Here is a 16154-nt window from a genome sequence, read left to right as displayed (position 1 = left end):
ACTGTTGACTCAACAGGATGCTCCTAATTTATCTTTTGAGGTCACAATGGAGCATAGAGAGGTAGCAATTACTGTGATAAATAGGGCAAAAGGACTGAGCACACAAGACCAGTACACTGAACTCCACAAAAAGAACTTCACATGGTTGGACATTTCAAAATTGTAGGAACTGTGTAGCTTTGTAGCCTCTCTCATGCAAATGCATTGCCAGAACTGTCAATACTGCATTGCATTGCATTGCATTGCATTGCTTGGATTTAAGGAGGCAAATAGCCTGAATATCGTTCTCTATCCCAAACACCAACTAAGCTACCAAACTAGCCCTTTCCCCCAAAATAAAATAAAAATCCCTTAGGTACTAGTTAAGGTTTCTTCTAGTTTAGCTCTTATAAAAATCAAGAATAATCAGCTCTGACCAATCTTTTCACCGAAGGCTACAAAAGGCAATATTATGTGGTCTTTCCCACAGGACAGTCTAACAGATATATTCATTTTTTGCAAAATGCTGTGCATTAAGTTTATGCAATAAACATTTAACTAAATATGGAGAAACACATGGAACTTCATATACATTAGAAACTATATGTTGAAGAATTATCTAGAGCAGTGATTATCAACCAGTGTGCCGTGGCACCCTAGGGTGCCTTGAATGATAGGGGTGCCACGGGTGAGTAAGAGACTGGCTTCATGTTCACCTTTGACCAGTCTCTGCTGGGCCGATAAGAATGGGGGCATCCTCTTCCCAGGCGCCTGGGGGGCAGTGTGAGCAGACACTTCTCTTTGGGGCAGGGGGGTGGCTCAGAGATTGAGGTGGCGGCTGTGATGCCTGAGGGCTCCCAAGAAGACAGGAGGGGAGAAGACGCTGAAGGAACACTCCACAAGGGAGGGCATTTGAAAAGGGGTGAGAGGCTGCTGGCTCTGCAGGCAATGGGTGACATAACCAGGCTTCTGAGGCTTGGAGTGTGTTTCCCCACAAGGGAGCCACAGAAAGAACGTAGTTGGTCAAGGGAGCTTGGACTCAAAAAGGTTGAAAACTTCTGATCTAGAGATTCTAATTTAGACAGTGAATATATACCACCACCATTTTTTTTATATATTATTATTATTATTACTATACCTGCCCATCTGGCTGGGTTTCCCTAGCCACTCTGGGCAGCTCCCAACAGAGGACTAAAAACAGAATAAAACTTCAAACATTAAAAGCTTTCCTGAACACGGCTGCCTTCTGATGTCTCCATCAGTTATTATCCCAATTCTACCTAGAAACTCCTACTTTCATTTTTGGCACCAGGCAATTTTTTACATAGTGCACACACACATTGTGATTCACAATACAGTGGTACCTCGGGTTAAGTACTTAATTCGTTCCGGAGGTCCGTTCTTAACCTGAAACTGTTCTTAACCTGAAGCACCACTTTAGCTAATGGGGACTCCTGCTGCTGCCATGCCGCCAGAGTACGATTTCTGTTCTCATCCTGAAGCAAAGTTCTTAACCCGAGGTACTATTTCTGGGTTAGCGGAGTCCGAAACCTGAAGCGTATGTAACCTGAAGCGTATGTAACCCGAGGTACCACTGTATATTGCCACGTCGAATATTATGAAACCGTTACCATGATGCTGACATCAAACCAGTTTTGGACAATGTATTGATACATCACCCAGCCCAATTATAAAGACCAAGTTCCACACAAAACAGAACAAAAATCCAAAATAATAATAATCAGCAAATACTAAATTGCAGTTCAAGATTGAAAGGAAGTTCTTCACTCTGAGTAAGGACCGGTCACACTGCTACTCACTCTTTTGCTATGCCACCTTAAGATGTAACTGTAAAGGTGGAGTTAAATGCATTGATTAAAAAGGTTGGCCCACTACTGCCATATACTTCCCTGCTTCACAGATTTGTAATGCAATGCTTTCTGCGCATACACTGAGTTCTATGAAGCTTACTCCCATACAAGCAAGTATAAGACTGGAGTCTAATATGGAAATTTGAAACATGCAGTTAAGTGGCCATTTCTCAGCATCACAAAAAACACAGAAAAGTGACATCAAACAGCAAATCCTAAGTAGTACTAGTGCTAGAAACTAGGATAGAAAAGCCAGGCGCCAAATGGCTTCTGGGACCTGGGTTGTGGGCGCCAAAACAGAATGTCTAGTCACCACGGGAGGTGAGGGGTCGGCAATACTTTTTAATTATTTTGATAAGCATTAATTAATACGCAATTCACTCATGTGACACATTGTTAATATCACATTTTTAGCAGAAACTGATAATATATGTTTAATTAGGTGTTTACAATAAAAATATTGGTACTATACTTCAGTTTGCAAAACACTTTATTGTTAAACTCCTTAACATATTGTCTATCCTTAACATATACTTTGAGGCATCAAAGAACATACATTCCAGGAATCCTTGAGTGTCAACCAGGTGCAAAAAATGGCACCCAGACTTTTTGAGGTGCTCACGGATGGAGAATCTTTAGGCGAAAAATGTGCCTGGCGCCCTGCTAATTTTGAACTCTGAGTAGTACCATTCCTTCTCATGTTTCTGATGAATGCCCAAACACCAAAATGGATAATATACTACTGTCATCAGCCATGGACTCACTCATCCATTTTGCAGCATTTGTTCAAGTTAGCAAACCACAACTTCAAGTCTAAAAATGTTGTGCCCAACAAGTAATGCCCATGGTTACAAAACATCACTGCAAGTACTTCCAGAGTTCCTAAATGTAAGACGGTGCACATAAGCTATATTTTTATTTCAGAAAAGGGACACTTTCAAAATAAATCAAATAAAGGTTCCTAACAGGTTTATAAGAGATTTGAAGTAAGAAGAGATTGCTTAATTTTCTTTGTAAATTTGAAGCAGCCCAGGGAACTGTAGAGGCCACAACACACTCAACTGAGCTGGTTTCATGGGTTCTGATTTAAATAATGTTATTTTAAGCATTGTTTTTAACCTGCTGTGCATACCATGTTAATTTTGTTAATCCTGTACAACCTATCAATCCCTGCAGCCAGGCACTGCCACAATTCCAACTGCATGTTCAGAGATACAAATATATTAACTACATAAACATTTGAGACCAAAAAGATATGCTATGCAGAAGGCATCTCTCTCTTTGGTTAATACACTGAGGCTTTAGTCTGAAACACGCTTTCTGTTGTGTATTCCCCAGGCATAGCCAACATGGTGCCCTCTAGATGTGTTGGACACCAACCCCCATCAGTCCCAGCCAGCACTGCCAATGGTAGAAGATTATGGGAGTAGTTCAAAACATCTGGAGGGATGCAGGTTCCCCAGTATACCCCACTGAACGCAGCAGCCCTAACTCTGAAAAGTCAAGCATTGTTATTCTGCAAAACATTTTAACTAAGCATAATCTCTAGAATCTTCCTTCATAATTAAGGAGCACACTAGAATTATTTAAGGAAGTATATTGACAACCTTCTCTGTTTTTTGTTGCTCATACCTTCGTAAGTCATCCATCAACGCCCATTCACAAATGCTGAAACTTAACTGCATAGAAGTTTGTGTTTTTCCATGAACTGGAGAGTACATTTCCATGGACGTAATGGAACCAAATACCCATTATTAGAGATCTAGACGAATCAGTTCTCCAGGAAAAGAACTATGCAAAAATCATTACTTCTTTTACAATCTGAGCTTTAGGGAAACACACATTTGCCTCAGCAGGCAGTGAAAAGACAGACTCCAGCAACATCTCCATAATCAGTCCTTTTGAGACGGAACCCTACCATCACAGGAGTGTTACTAAAGTCATTTGCGATGCAATCATTTTTTGCCTGCCACAGAAAAACTACAAGTTTCTAAAAAGCATATTAAGAACAGACTTCCAAGTTCAGAATATAATCAATATACAAAAACAATCCAATTAGACCCCTCCCCCCCCAAATAAAGACAGTTCAGTGATGTGATACATTGCCATCAAAAATGTGTTTTCATAGAAATCAGAGTTTGAGGGGGTTTTCTGACGATCTCTTGCAGCCTTCCCCAACAGAGGATTCCAGATGCTGTTGCATTACAAGAACCATTGGCTTGGACTGATTGGGACACTGCAACCCAATGCCATCAGTGCCCAAGACTGAGGAAGCCTAGTCCTATTCCTGATGGAAACAAGAAAACCAGAATTTCAAACGGACTTTTAAAAACCATGATGTCCAATTTATTCAGTAATTTACATGTCAATACTGAAAATAATGAAACTTTTCCAACTCTAAAATATTAATTCTACTTTAGCATAAATCTGTTCACGTTTAACACATTTATATCCGATACAAAATTTGGGCAACAAAAGTTTTCAAAGCTGTTCTATAAAACATTGCTCAAAGGCATAAGTCTACAACAGAATGAAAGACTATGAGAACATGCACTCCTGGATGCTGCTGCCCAATGGACATTCACTGTGCAACTGCAAAACAATCCCCATTCTTTCTCCAAACTTTGGAGTTGAAAGGCTCTTTATGTGCTTCCCACAGGCACCTGGTTGTCTACTGTGAGAACAGAATGCTGGGACTATATGGAAATGGCGGAAATGACTGGCAGAATCCGAGACCAGGGAGAAGAGTCGATGGAAGAAGATTGGAAAAAATTTAAAGTATATTTACAAAAATATTGCAAAATTAATGAATGTTAGAAGAATATTGGAATGAAGTTATATGGCTTTAGCAGAAGTGTTATTAAGAATTATATAAAAAATTAATTGTTAAAGTGGAAAATTTAAAGTTAAACTGTGTTAAGATAAATTATAGAACAAAAATTGAGAAAGAGGGAAAGGATTTGTTGAACCAACTAATTTGAACTAGAATACAAAAAAGGGTGGTGCGAGGAAGTCAAGGAAACAAGCATGTGAAAGATAAAGAAATGAAATTTGGATGTGTTTTTAAATGTTTTAGTTTTTTTTCTTGTTGTTTTGCTGTATTGTTTTTTCTTTCTATTTTTGATGTATTGTTTGTTAATTTTTTTATTGTTTTTTTCTTTTATTTTTTACTCTTTTTCTTTTTGTAACTATTAAACATCTAATAAATATTATTTTTTAAAAAAAGAGAACAGAATGCTGGATTAGATGGGCCACTAGCCTGATCCAGCAGGGCTCTTCTTAAGTTAATATGGCTGAATGACAGATTCAAAATATGCACTGAGTTTTTCCAGTCTCTGTTGACAAAAAAGTCTGTGCTCCTGGAAAGTAGCTCTTGAAGGGTAACCTCTCCCTACAAGAACATCATTTAGGGCAACGTGAGAGGTTACAGGTAGAAAAGGGAACCTAGAAACTCACCCTCCTCTAGTATAAGCACTTCCCACTTGTAAACAGAGTGGGAGAATACTTTGCCAACCCTATTCTTTGAGTTGAAAATGCTCAGTTAGAAGACAAGCCTGTTAAGTTTTAAATTTCTTGATAAAAATCAAAGCACTTTAAACAAGTTTCCATAATGATGCAGTCTGGTAAACTTAAACATGTAAAGGTTTCTAAACAGCTGAAATTAGCTGAAACTTGTGCGACAGTCTATACTCAAAAGGAACAAGCAACTCAACTACTATTAATGACTAGAGTATCTAATTGCTATGATTATATTGGCCACAGTCAGTCTTGCCCCATCTGAGCTACTAATTATGACAGATTTAATTCAACCACTCATCGCCACTCTCTTAATATTCATCTGTATGCTACAATTCTATTGGTTACAATAAATCAGTGGCAAAAGGAGACTAAGTGAAGGGGATATCGATCTCAAGAATTGTCATTGTTAGATTACCTTGCTTGTCACTGTTGCAGTAACTAAAGTTTCCAAGGCCACATTTTGGCTTGGATAACAGCATGTTCACGGTTCCTCATGTTATGCTGCCTTGGAAGCAATACATGTTGAATCAACATAGCTAAGAACAATTAACAGTAATACAAGAAATCTCAAGCCATACATTTACTAACTCCTCCCAAGCCTCTCTTGGCATAGCACCAGTAGTTTCATGGTTACATTCCTGTAACCCAGTATTGATTTGTTAAGTACAATTTGGCTGCTTTACTCAGACCAACTAAGTCATGATTCCACTCACTATAATCATGAGTTATAACAAATCGTCACAGGCAGCAGAAGAGTAAGTATTTTCAATACCAAAAGCATGCATTTTTAAATTTGAAAATATATCAACTGCATTATTACATTTATATAGCTATAAGCCTCAATTACTACTTTCTTCTATCTCTCTATTTTTAGCAGCTGCAAGTAACATCTATAACAGCTTAAATAGATAATGTCAAATCAACCAAATCTACGAAAAGAAACATACAGCACTGCTCTGACACAATACACAGCACTGAAGGTTACTGGCTTCTTTAATTTATGCGCTGCTTCACATTATCATTCCAGCATTCAAGTCTGTACATGTGATATTGCACCCATGGCTCATGCACACTCCCCCACTGCACTTAGAAACTTCTTAAACTGGAGTCTATGCATGTAACTCCCTATGTGAGTAGGCATTACAGTGGTACTTTGGTTTACGAACTTAATCCATTCCGGAAGTCCGTTCTTAAACCAAAGCATTCTGAAACCAAGGTGTGCTTTCCCATAGCAGCGGCGGACTCAATTTACAAATGGAACACACTCAACAGGAAGCGAAACACATTCTTATTCCAAGGCAAAGTTCACAAACCAAAACACCTACTTCGGGTTTGCAGCGTTCTTAATCCAAGTTGTTCATAAACTAAGCTGTTCTTAAACCACACACAAGATGTAACAGACTTATGGGTGAACACTTATAAATGTGACACAGATCAGAAATCAGACTGCTTCATTCATTATTAAGTAGGGCTTATGTATAAAGTAATCTATGCATATAACTTCCAATTCAAACTAACGTTTCCATGCCTAGTGTGGAAGACACACCTGAGGCTTGTTGTAACTGTGCAAAAAAAAACAGTCCTCCACCAGCAAGGTAGGTCTGCCTACCTTCTCAACTGGAAGTAAATCACTCTACATCAATGACTGGCCCAAGATATTTTAGTGTTTAAAGTAGGGAATCCAAATGACACCAGCCACATCCTGCTCAGTAACGTGAGACGCAAGCCACCAAGAAATTACCTTGAGCAACTACAATTTGAATGGGGCTTAAGATAATTTCCTATTAAATTATGCCCCAAGGTTGGATCTGCTGACCTTTGCAGCACCAAAATCTGCTGCTTGATGAGGTGATTTTCACCATTCCTTTATGATAACCTAGTTCTGAATATCATAAAGATCCAAGATCTTCATTGTTAATTACTGTAGGGATGGATCATTGGAAGACAATGAACATCACATCAGAGGATGGGAAGGACTTTCCATCCCAACCCCAAAAAAACAACAACCCCGTATCACCAATCTGCTCTAGGTTCCTCCAACCATTTGAAGCAGATTGTTTGTTGCAAGCAGGGCATTTGCACTAGTGGAAGTATGTTACAAAGGCAGAACATTACAATAGGATATCACTATTGTAGTTTAATGAGCTAAAATCATTCCAGTTATACCAGCATGATTAAAATACGCTTTAATAACACAAAATGCATCTACCATTTCATTTTATACTATGTTTTTATAGTACTATTAATGAAGTGCTGTATGTGACCAGTTTATGTTTATTCCTACTGTATATCAATATTATAACCTGTTGATTCCCCCCCCCCCCATATTCTCCCGTGGAGAAAGAATGCATCCATTTTTAAATATGGTACCTCCTATGCCTGAAAAAAGAACACATCAATTCTTCCCTATTACAGCAAATTATCTACTTTTCCAGCACAATCCTACTCAACCTGTCTGTCATCCTGAGTACAGTACCTTTATATTGATGCTGGGCTAGTATTCTATTTGTTCATTTGTTCCCTCTGTGGTTCCCAGTGAGTTCTGTTGCTGCTTGGTTGCCATGTTTGTAGACCTGCTCTGACATCTTGCCATGGAAACAGTTCATAGGATGCAGACTCAGGCAGAGAGTTGCATCAGGGGATGGGGGTACTTTCTTCATAAGCATACAAAGAGATGTATTGAGGGGGGCAACTGTCTGTCTCTCACACAAATTTTCTCATTCTCAGTGTGTGTGTGTGTGTGTGTGTGTGTGTGTACAGGCAGAGAAATGCAGTATGAGAAATTATTGTGAATTCAAGTTGACATCCCAATCTTGACCATAACTGCTAACTTTGCCTCTACCAATGTCCCTCCCAAACCATGTTCTATTTCAGCCTCTGCAAGATCTTTGTAGGTAGAACCTTACACAGGTGGTACAATCAGGGCCCAATAAAACACAGCCAAAAATGTTGCTAATATAGAAATTTCACTGTGTTCAAAGCACATTTAGTATTGCAGCCAAAGTCTAACATATACAGAACTAGCAAAATGTATATGATGGTGAAACATCAAGCCTACTTCCAAAGGTAATTCTAAAAATGGTTCTTTCCTATTAAGCCTACATGCAGTTGTTTTCCATATGGAAATCTCTAATCCTAGACTAATAATAATAATTATAGTTATACTCTTTAGATCTGGCTGGGTTTCCCCAGCCACTCTGGGCAGCTTACAGCATATATAAAAATGTATTGTACTTTCTATACAAGACTGAATTCTCAAAACATCTGATAAGCTGCTGGTAAAAATAAATAAAGAACTACTACATAAATGAAACCTGTATAATTACTTTCAAAGCATTGCACAAGAGCTAATCTTAACTGGCCACAAATTTGAAGTACTGGATTCATTCATGAGTGAGAGCCAAGAACCCTGTTTTCTTTTAAAACCCACACCTCATCTTGTTCACTGAGACACAAATAGACAAAAAACTTGTTTCTTAAAAATAAAACTTTTCAAAAAGATCTGCTTCCTATTGTGAGGGCACCTTTAAAAACAAATTGGAAACCTTTCAATCAATCAAGCTGGTCAATCAACTAGACACTGCGGCTCTAACCTTATCATCTTCTTTCTCCTTTTAACAAAAGTACAAACTTGGCCAGAACAGAACAGTAGTTTTCAAATTATGTTCCAGGAAACCTTGGAGTTCCTTAGAAACTTTTCAGAGATCCTACCTACAAGATGATCCCTAGTGGTATAAAAGCTTCCCCGAAAGACTGCCTAATACTGATGCTATCTTTCTCTACAATGTGTAAATACATGAGTGTGTTTCTGAGCACACACTCAAGAGCAGTTTGTACACAGACCTAACCAGTAACCTAACTGAACTAAATGTACACCCAAGAATATGATAATAGTCAACAGGTGAGAACTCCCAAGAGGCAAAGTGTCTGGAATCTACTGGAGTAGAAGACTGCATCCCAAGACTAACAGAAGCTAGTTCAAGTGCTAGAAGTGCACATTACCATGTACTAGGAAAAACTGACCACATCAATAAATCCCAAAACCTGTCATCTTAGTATCTTCCTGCAACTCCAATATACCATGATTTTAACATTGTATAAGCGCAATATAATATTCCACACCCTAAACTAAGTTAGCTTAGTCCAACCACTATTTGCTAGTTCAGCAAATATTGGAAACAGGCTGAAAGACTATAAAATATTAAAGACACATTTAAAAATATCTACCTAATGGAATCCAACACCCTTATATTGACAGCTTTACCTTCTAAAAGTAATATACAAAATCCTGGTTCTGCTGAGGATAAGGACATTTCAGAAGAAACAGGACCGCATCCCCAACCTGTAACTGTTCTGAATTAAAGTTTATCCTCTCGGTTCACATTTTTGCTCTATGCCACTGTATTTATTCATTGTTCCACCTGGCATGTTGGAAGTCCTCTTTAAAACGTAACTATATTTAAAATTAAATGTGTGGTGAAAAAAAAATAAATGCAGTTTGTCTACATATATTTGAGAATGATATGTGAGTACAAGCAGTATCACCGGGTTATATATTAAAGATATACCTCATAAAATCAAACAGAAAATGTCAATATTTGTTTCGAAAATAAGCAAGTAGTGTCTCACCATCAAGGACACAGGCAGCAAACTTCACCACTTTCCAGCTTTTCTGTAGCTAAAACTAAGCAGATATGACCACAGCTACTTTACAGAGGTCATCCCAGTTTATGAGATGCCATGATGTCACACAGCACAGTGTCAATCTATCAAACAAAATGGTCAGTGCTAGGAGACAAAAATATCTACAAACCAGCACATGCCACACATTGTATAGGCACACACACACACAAAAAAACAAGCAGTGAGCTGCAAAGTGGCCTCATAAATTTCCAACTCAGGATCAGGTATATAAAATTATCAGGATAGATATGGGATCTAGACCCATGACAAATGCTTTAATTAGAACTAAGTGCATGGAGTTTCTTGAATGTGTGGAAGACATTTCCATATGTGCAAATGTGGACCTCCTATATCTGCCAGTTCTCTCATACAACATTCTGGAGTGTCTCCATAGGCTCAACTCTTTGGCAGGATTGAGCAGTTGCAGTAGGAAGGGTGTAGGAATTTACAATACTTTGAATACAAACTTTCATTAATGCAGCTTTCTTAATTTAAAAATGTTTCCAAAAAAAATGAAAATCAGTATTATATTATGAGAAATAGAATGACATACCTAACATCTTGCTTTCCCAAGAAATAATTCCTTAAGAATAATTCATACAACTTACAAGTAACACATATATACATGTTAGTAGCCTATACATACACACTACTGTATATTCATTAGGCAGTTGAATGAAATACACCTTAGTTTTAAGTCACATGTTGATTAGTTCTGCACAGGTGCCAGTATTGTGTTTTTCACCTTTTTAAAAATGAAACATGTAGTCAATAAATCTGGTGGGATGAAGAGAGATTATCCAATTTAGCATGGGCAATACAGATATAGAAGCAGATTTCTGTGCTTAGTTCTTGGAAACACTGTTTGCAGGAGATTGTGAGGTTTTCTGGTAAAGTTTGGAAACCAAACAGAATTTGCCTTTACCTCCCCTGCAGTGACTGGAACAGAAAACACAAGCTTTATATGCCAGTGGCTACTGGGAATCTGGATTCTTGCACACTTACATACAAACGAGTGCTGTGTGTGGTCTCCTGTAGCTGGATCATAATAGCGGCACTGAACACACATCTGGTTCTAGCCACTGGATCAAGTCCACATGTATAGCACAAGATGGTCACCTTTTCTACAGTATGTGGAAGCATGTCTTCACCTAAACAGATTATTGCTGTTGGGATAGCTTGGTTGGTACAGCATGAAACTCAATCTCAAGGTTGTGGGTTCAAGTCCCACGTTGGGCAAAAGATTCCTGCATTGCAGGGGGTTGGACAAGATGACCCTCGCGGTCCCTTCCAACTCTACAGTTCTATGATTCTATTATAAAGGTGACAGGACTAACTAATATGATTAGTAAACTACCCTGCCATAAACAAGCAGCATTAACCATGCATAGTGGAGAAGGTGTATCTAGCAATCTGGCACACAGTCTTAAGTAGACTTCAACTTCAAATACATTGTTGATGCCAGTATTCAGCACATGCCTTCTCATTAATTAACTCTGGATTCATGTCTGATGTGTGGTAAATGTAACACATATGAAAGGTAAGGATGAATATTTCTGACCTTCAGTAAAGTCCACCACATATCTGCACTATTTACAAATTAGTCCACATGAACTCAACTATATAGTAGAAGCAACAGTGAACAAGGTGCATCAGGCCAGACTATCCCACATATCCTTACAAAACTAAAGACAATTAGCAAGTTACTGTTATATTGAGACATTCAATTCATACAAAGAGTTTGTGTTTTTTACTAGATCATTTGCTTAGTCGTCCAAAAGCAATTCTTGAAGTCTATACTCATTGTAAATAACATGCTTGATGGTATAATTACATAAGAATCAATTTTAAGAAATTAACCAAAGAAGTCAGATCACACAACTGTTTTTAAATCAATGTTAAAAGGCCTAATTTAAAAATCAATCCATATTCTATTCCCAATATCACCCTAATTCAGCTGAACGGATCCATGTTGTCCCCGAAGGGGGCAATGACAATAAAGATATTATTATTATTATTATTATTATTATTATTATTATTATTATGTGTGGAAGCAAGATCCTGGATTGCTTGCTGGATCAGGAACTATGAACATAAAAGTCCACAACAGAATGTGCATCCATCTATCCCCACTGCATTGCTTGCAATGTTATTACATTCTTTTGTAACAAGTTATATATAAAAACTGCTTAAGTCACAACTAGGTCTGAATTAGGTAGAATACATAGACTGGGGTTCAGCAGGTATCATTTGCCAATTTAAATTATTGTCATGATAATGCTTTTACTATAAATCTCTAAAATGGAATTCTACAATATACTACAGGAGACAAAACTATGTTCAGTGGTACCTCAGGTTAAGCACTTAATTCGTTCCGGAGGTCTGTACTTAACCTGAAACAGATCTTAACCTGAAGAACCACTTTAGCTAATGGGGCCTCCTGCTGCCGCTGCACCGCCTCTGCACAATTTCTGTTCTCATCCTGAAGCAAAGTTCTTAACCTGAGGTGCTATTTCTAGGTTAGCAGAGTATGTAACCACTGTATATTAACTTGAACATATTTCCAAGAGATAAAACATCTAGCATTCAGTCCAAGAGCCATATTTCTAGGATAGCACTAGAAAGCACCATAGTCAGGATACAAATATACAGACAATACTGATGGCTAAATAACTGGGTCTGGTGACTAACACCTGGGTTATTTCACTAAGCAGTGAGTTTCTCTTCCAAATTGGCTCCTAAATTTTGCCCTCCCTCAAAAAAGAAGTTCATCTTGTAGTAAAACATTGTAGCACTCCAACTGGAAAGCTAGAACCTTTTTAGAAATATCATAAAACTAATTTGAAAATAACTCAGCTGAAGTGAATAGCACAGAAAGATATAAATTCAGTACTGCACGATTCACTTCCTGTTTTGTACAGTACTGAGGATTGATTCACACAACTGCATTTCCCCCAATACTTGTAGACTTTTCTTGTCTGCTCTGATTGCATGCTTACACAAATTTGTTCACCATGTGCACAAACCACTGGCATTTCTACAATGAACACTGCATGTATAAGCACACCTCATCACAGAGATGCTTGGAAGCAGTGCTCTTGTTGAAGAAATACACATTACAATTTTAACATTCAAATCAAGCATGCAAAAAGTATACAGATCTTAAACAAGTCTAAATTTGTTATCATATGACTTATCCCTAGAATTCACATTTTTAAACCTAGAGTGCTATTATACTCATTGCCTCATCTAATAGGTCTCTACTGTACTTCTGTTTATCTTTCTAAAGTAATTCCTAGTATCTTACATATGAAGGGACTTATTTTCTCAATTGTTTTATAAGGTTTCTTCTAAATACAAAATAGATACATATTGCAAAGAGCAGATATACCCTTGGTACCTTAAAGTCTTGTTTGTTTGATTGACCTGCCTTTGTGACCATGGAAGGCCAATGACTTTGGGTCTTCAATCTTAAACACTTAGAATTAATACTCTTCTCTTAGTGCCATTTACTTCAGAATAATTAGGCTTATTATCCCAATTTAAAAGATACTTGAATCTTAGAACACCCAGAAGAGATCCAAAATTAAGGAAGAACAGATGAATATATATTTTTTAAATGGTCAATTTATTAAGATCACATTGAGGAAAGATATTACCACTGACCTTTAAAAGTCTGAGTAAAAAAACTCAAGCACACCTTCATAAATATACTTTCCTTGGTGTTTCACATGAATAAAGAACTGGAGGAAATTTTCAGGCCCAAAAATCTGTCAGCCACCCTAATAATTCTTATATTTAATATGTAAACACGAAAGGGCTTATCATTTATTTGGCTGCAGAACATCTCCTGCTGAGATTAACTATATGTCTTCTTAGTTGTCAAGTGAATATTTATATTATGCACAAATATCTCAATCCTAAAATTTTGTATTAAAATGAATGATATCCAGAGGTAAGAAATTAGTACTAGCAGAATAATTAAGCCTGGTCTGGTGGTTAACACTGAGAACATTTATGTTGTTTTCTTTTCATATTTTACATTTATAAGCCACTTCTGATGGACATTGCCCCCAAAGCAGCCTAGAAATATTTTAAAATGAAAACTTCCAGTTCAGTAATTAATAGAAGTATTCAACAGCAATCTTCCCTTTACATTTTCCTCACCTGTCACGAAACCTTGCTCAACTATGTAGAAATTGTCAACACATAAGCTCGTAATTAAAAAACCTCCATGCACATGTAACAGAAGAGGGCAAAAATGTACAATACAGTACATACAAAAGGAGGAAGTGAACTCCTTTAAAAAAAAAGCATGATCAGTAATTATGTAAGTGATGTGAGAAAGATTTTTAATGGTTTACACAAAAGCCATAATTGGGCATAGGACATCACATCCTCTGAAAATACACAGCTATGTGGTTTGGGCAACATTCTTGTGTTGACCAATTGGGTGGGGGGAGGAAAGCCATGGAGGAAAGAAAGAATTAAAAGCGTTTCAGCAGGTTACTGTCCCTTTGTTTAATGAGTTAATGGAAGCCCGTTTTATCTTTTTTTTTAAAAAACCAAAAACTCTTTGAGTTTCAATGCAGTTCTTAAGACTACAACATTTCCCCCTCTAACGTATTATCCCCACACTCTCAAACAAAAGACAACAACGGCTATGGGTGTTTTTGTTAAACGTCTTAACCACCGTACCACAGGTCATTCTCCTTTTATCATGCGATAGGTGCGACACCGGCGCATACAAAATAAAAAAATCCAACCCACCAGATAATAAATGCAAAATGTCTCCTTCGATCCCACCCCTGTTCTTCTCCTTTAGAAAATAACCCTGCGACGACAGCACACCAACACAGGGAGAGAACCCCAGCCAATTAATATGGCAACAGTTATGCAGCTGAGCGAGCGATCACCCTCCCCGCCGCGGGCCGCCCAGTAATAGAAACCCCCGAGACCCTGTTTTTATTTATTTGCACGATGAACGTTTAAAGCCTCCATTACGGAAAAAGGAAGGAAAGCAAACAGGGGGGGAGGAATAAGAAGAAGAAGAGGAGGAGGATTCCCTACCACGACTACATTCCCAGTTCTTTCAGACAATGGTGCTTCCCTGACTACCTCCAATCTGACAACATTTTTACACTAGGCCCAGGACCAGCACGCACAGGCAGGGAAGCGAAACCTTCGCACGCGCGAGAAAAGGAGAAGGCTCCTCGGCTGCCAGCCGCAGCAGCCTGACACCAGGAGCAAATATTTGTGGGTTTTTATTTAGGGCGGTGGGTGAACTGGGTGGCGGTGGTGGAGGGGAGAGAACGACGGGCTGAAACGGGCGGAGGGGGGCGGGTGGAGGAGACAGGAGGCAGGAGGCAGATAAATAAATGGCCGATGATCTACCCGGACAGAAAACGGTCTGCGATTCCTCTCCTCGGTGCTGTGCTACCCCACCGAACAACACCCCCTCCGCACACACACAAACCCTCCCGATCTCTCTCTCTCTCTCTTTTTCCTCCGGGCCCCGGGTAACCAAAGCCACACTGAATGCAAACTGCGCAGCAAAAACACTGGGGCAGGGCGAGGGAGGGAGGGAGAGGAAGAGGAGGAGGGGGGGAGAAAGAGCAGTTCTTGTCTCCATGAGACACCATTACAAAAAGAGGGAGAGAAAAGAGGGGGAAAGAGGGAGGGAGGCAATCAGGGGGTGGGGGCTGAGAGGAAGAGTTGGGAGGGGACGGAGAGAATAAAAGGAAAGGTGTCAACACAAGTTACTGGGATACACGCCGTGTCCCGGACACGGGGGTGGGGGGGGGGAGGAAGGGAAGTGGTCTCCCCACCCTGTGGCCAAAAAAAAAGAGAGAGAGATCCTGGGCCTCTTTCCTCTCCCCCCTCCCTCAGAGGGGAACCGAAAGGGGGCGCTCTGCTCTCGGACCCCCCCTTCCCTACCTGAGAGGAACCCACAACGAGCTTATTTTTTTAAAAGGCACCCAGCCCACCCCCAATAGGGCCCGAGCCAAACAAAGCGCGGCCTGTACGCCTTGAAAGGAGAGGGAAGGGTGGGGGAAGCAGCGTTGCCTCGCAGTTATGTGAGGGGGGACCCCCCCCCACCCG

The 16154-nt window shown here is 39.1% G+C and overlaps 1 protein-coding gene across 5 annotated transcripts in view; it reads right to left on the bottom strand.

Annotated features, from left to right (window-relative positions):
• The window catches only part of FBXO11 (F-box protein 11), a 69199-nt gene that overhangs the window by 51400 nt on the left and 1645 nt on the right, over nucleotides 1-16154 (bottom strand). The window contains exon 1 of one of the 5 annotated variants that reach the window (XM_083432853.1): nucleotides 15447-15607. The exons of 2 other annotated variants lie outside the window; for them this stretch is intronic. The gene's annotated coding sequence lies outside the window, so the exon portion shown is untranslated. Of the gene's footprint in view, nucleotides 1-9937; nucleotides 10045-15446; nucleotides 15608-16154 lie in introns of those variants that run through there. 2 more of the 5 variants (XM_083432854.1, XM_083432857.1) reach the window with 2 other exon arrangements.

Source organism: Podarcis tiliguerta (assembly GCF_965153285.1).
Source record: "Podarcis tiliguerta genome assembly, chromosome: 3".
Classification (NCBI taxonomy): Eukaryota; Metazoa; Chordata; class Lepidosauria; order Squamata; family Lacertidae; genus Podarcis; species Podarcis tiliguerta.
This window is presented reverse-complemented; position numbering and strand designations above follow the sequence as displayed.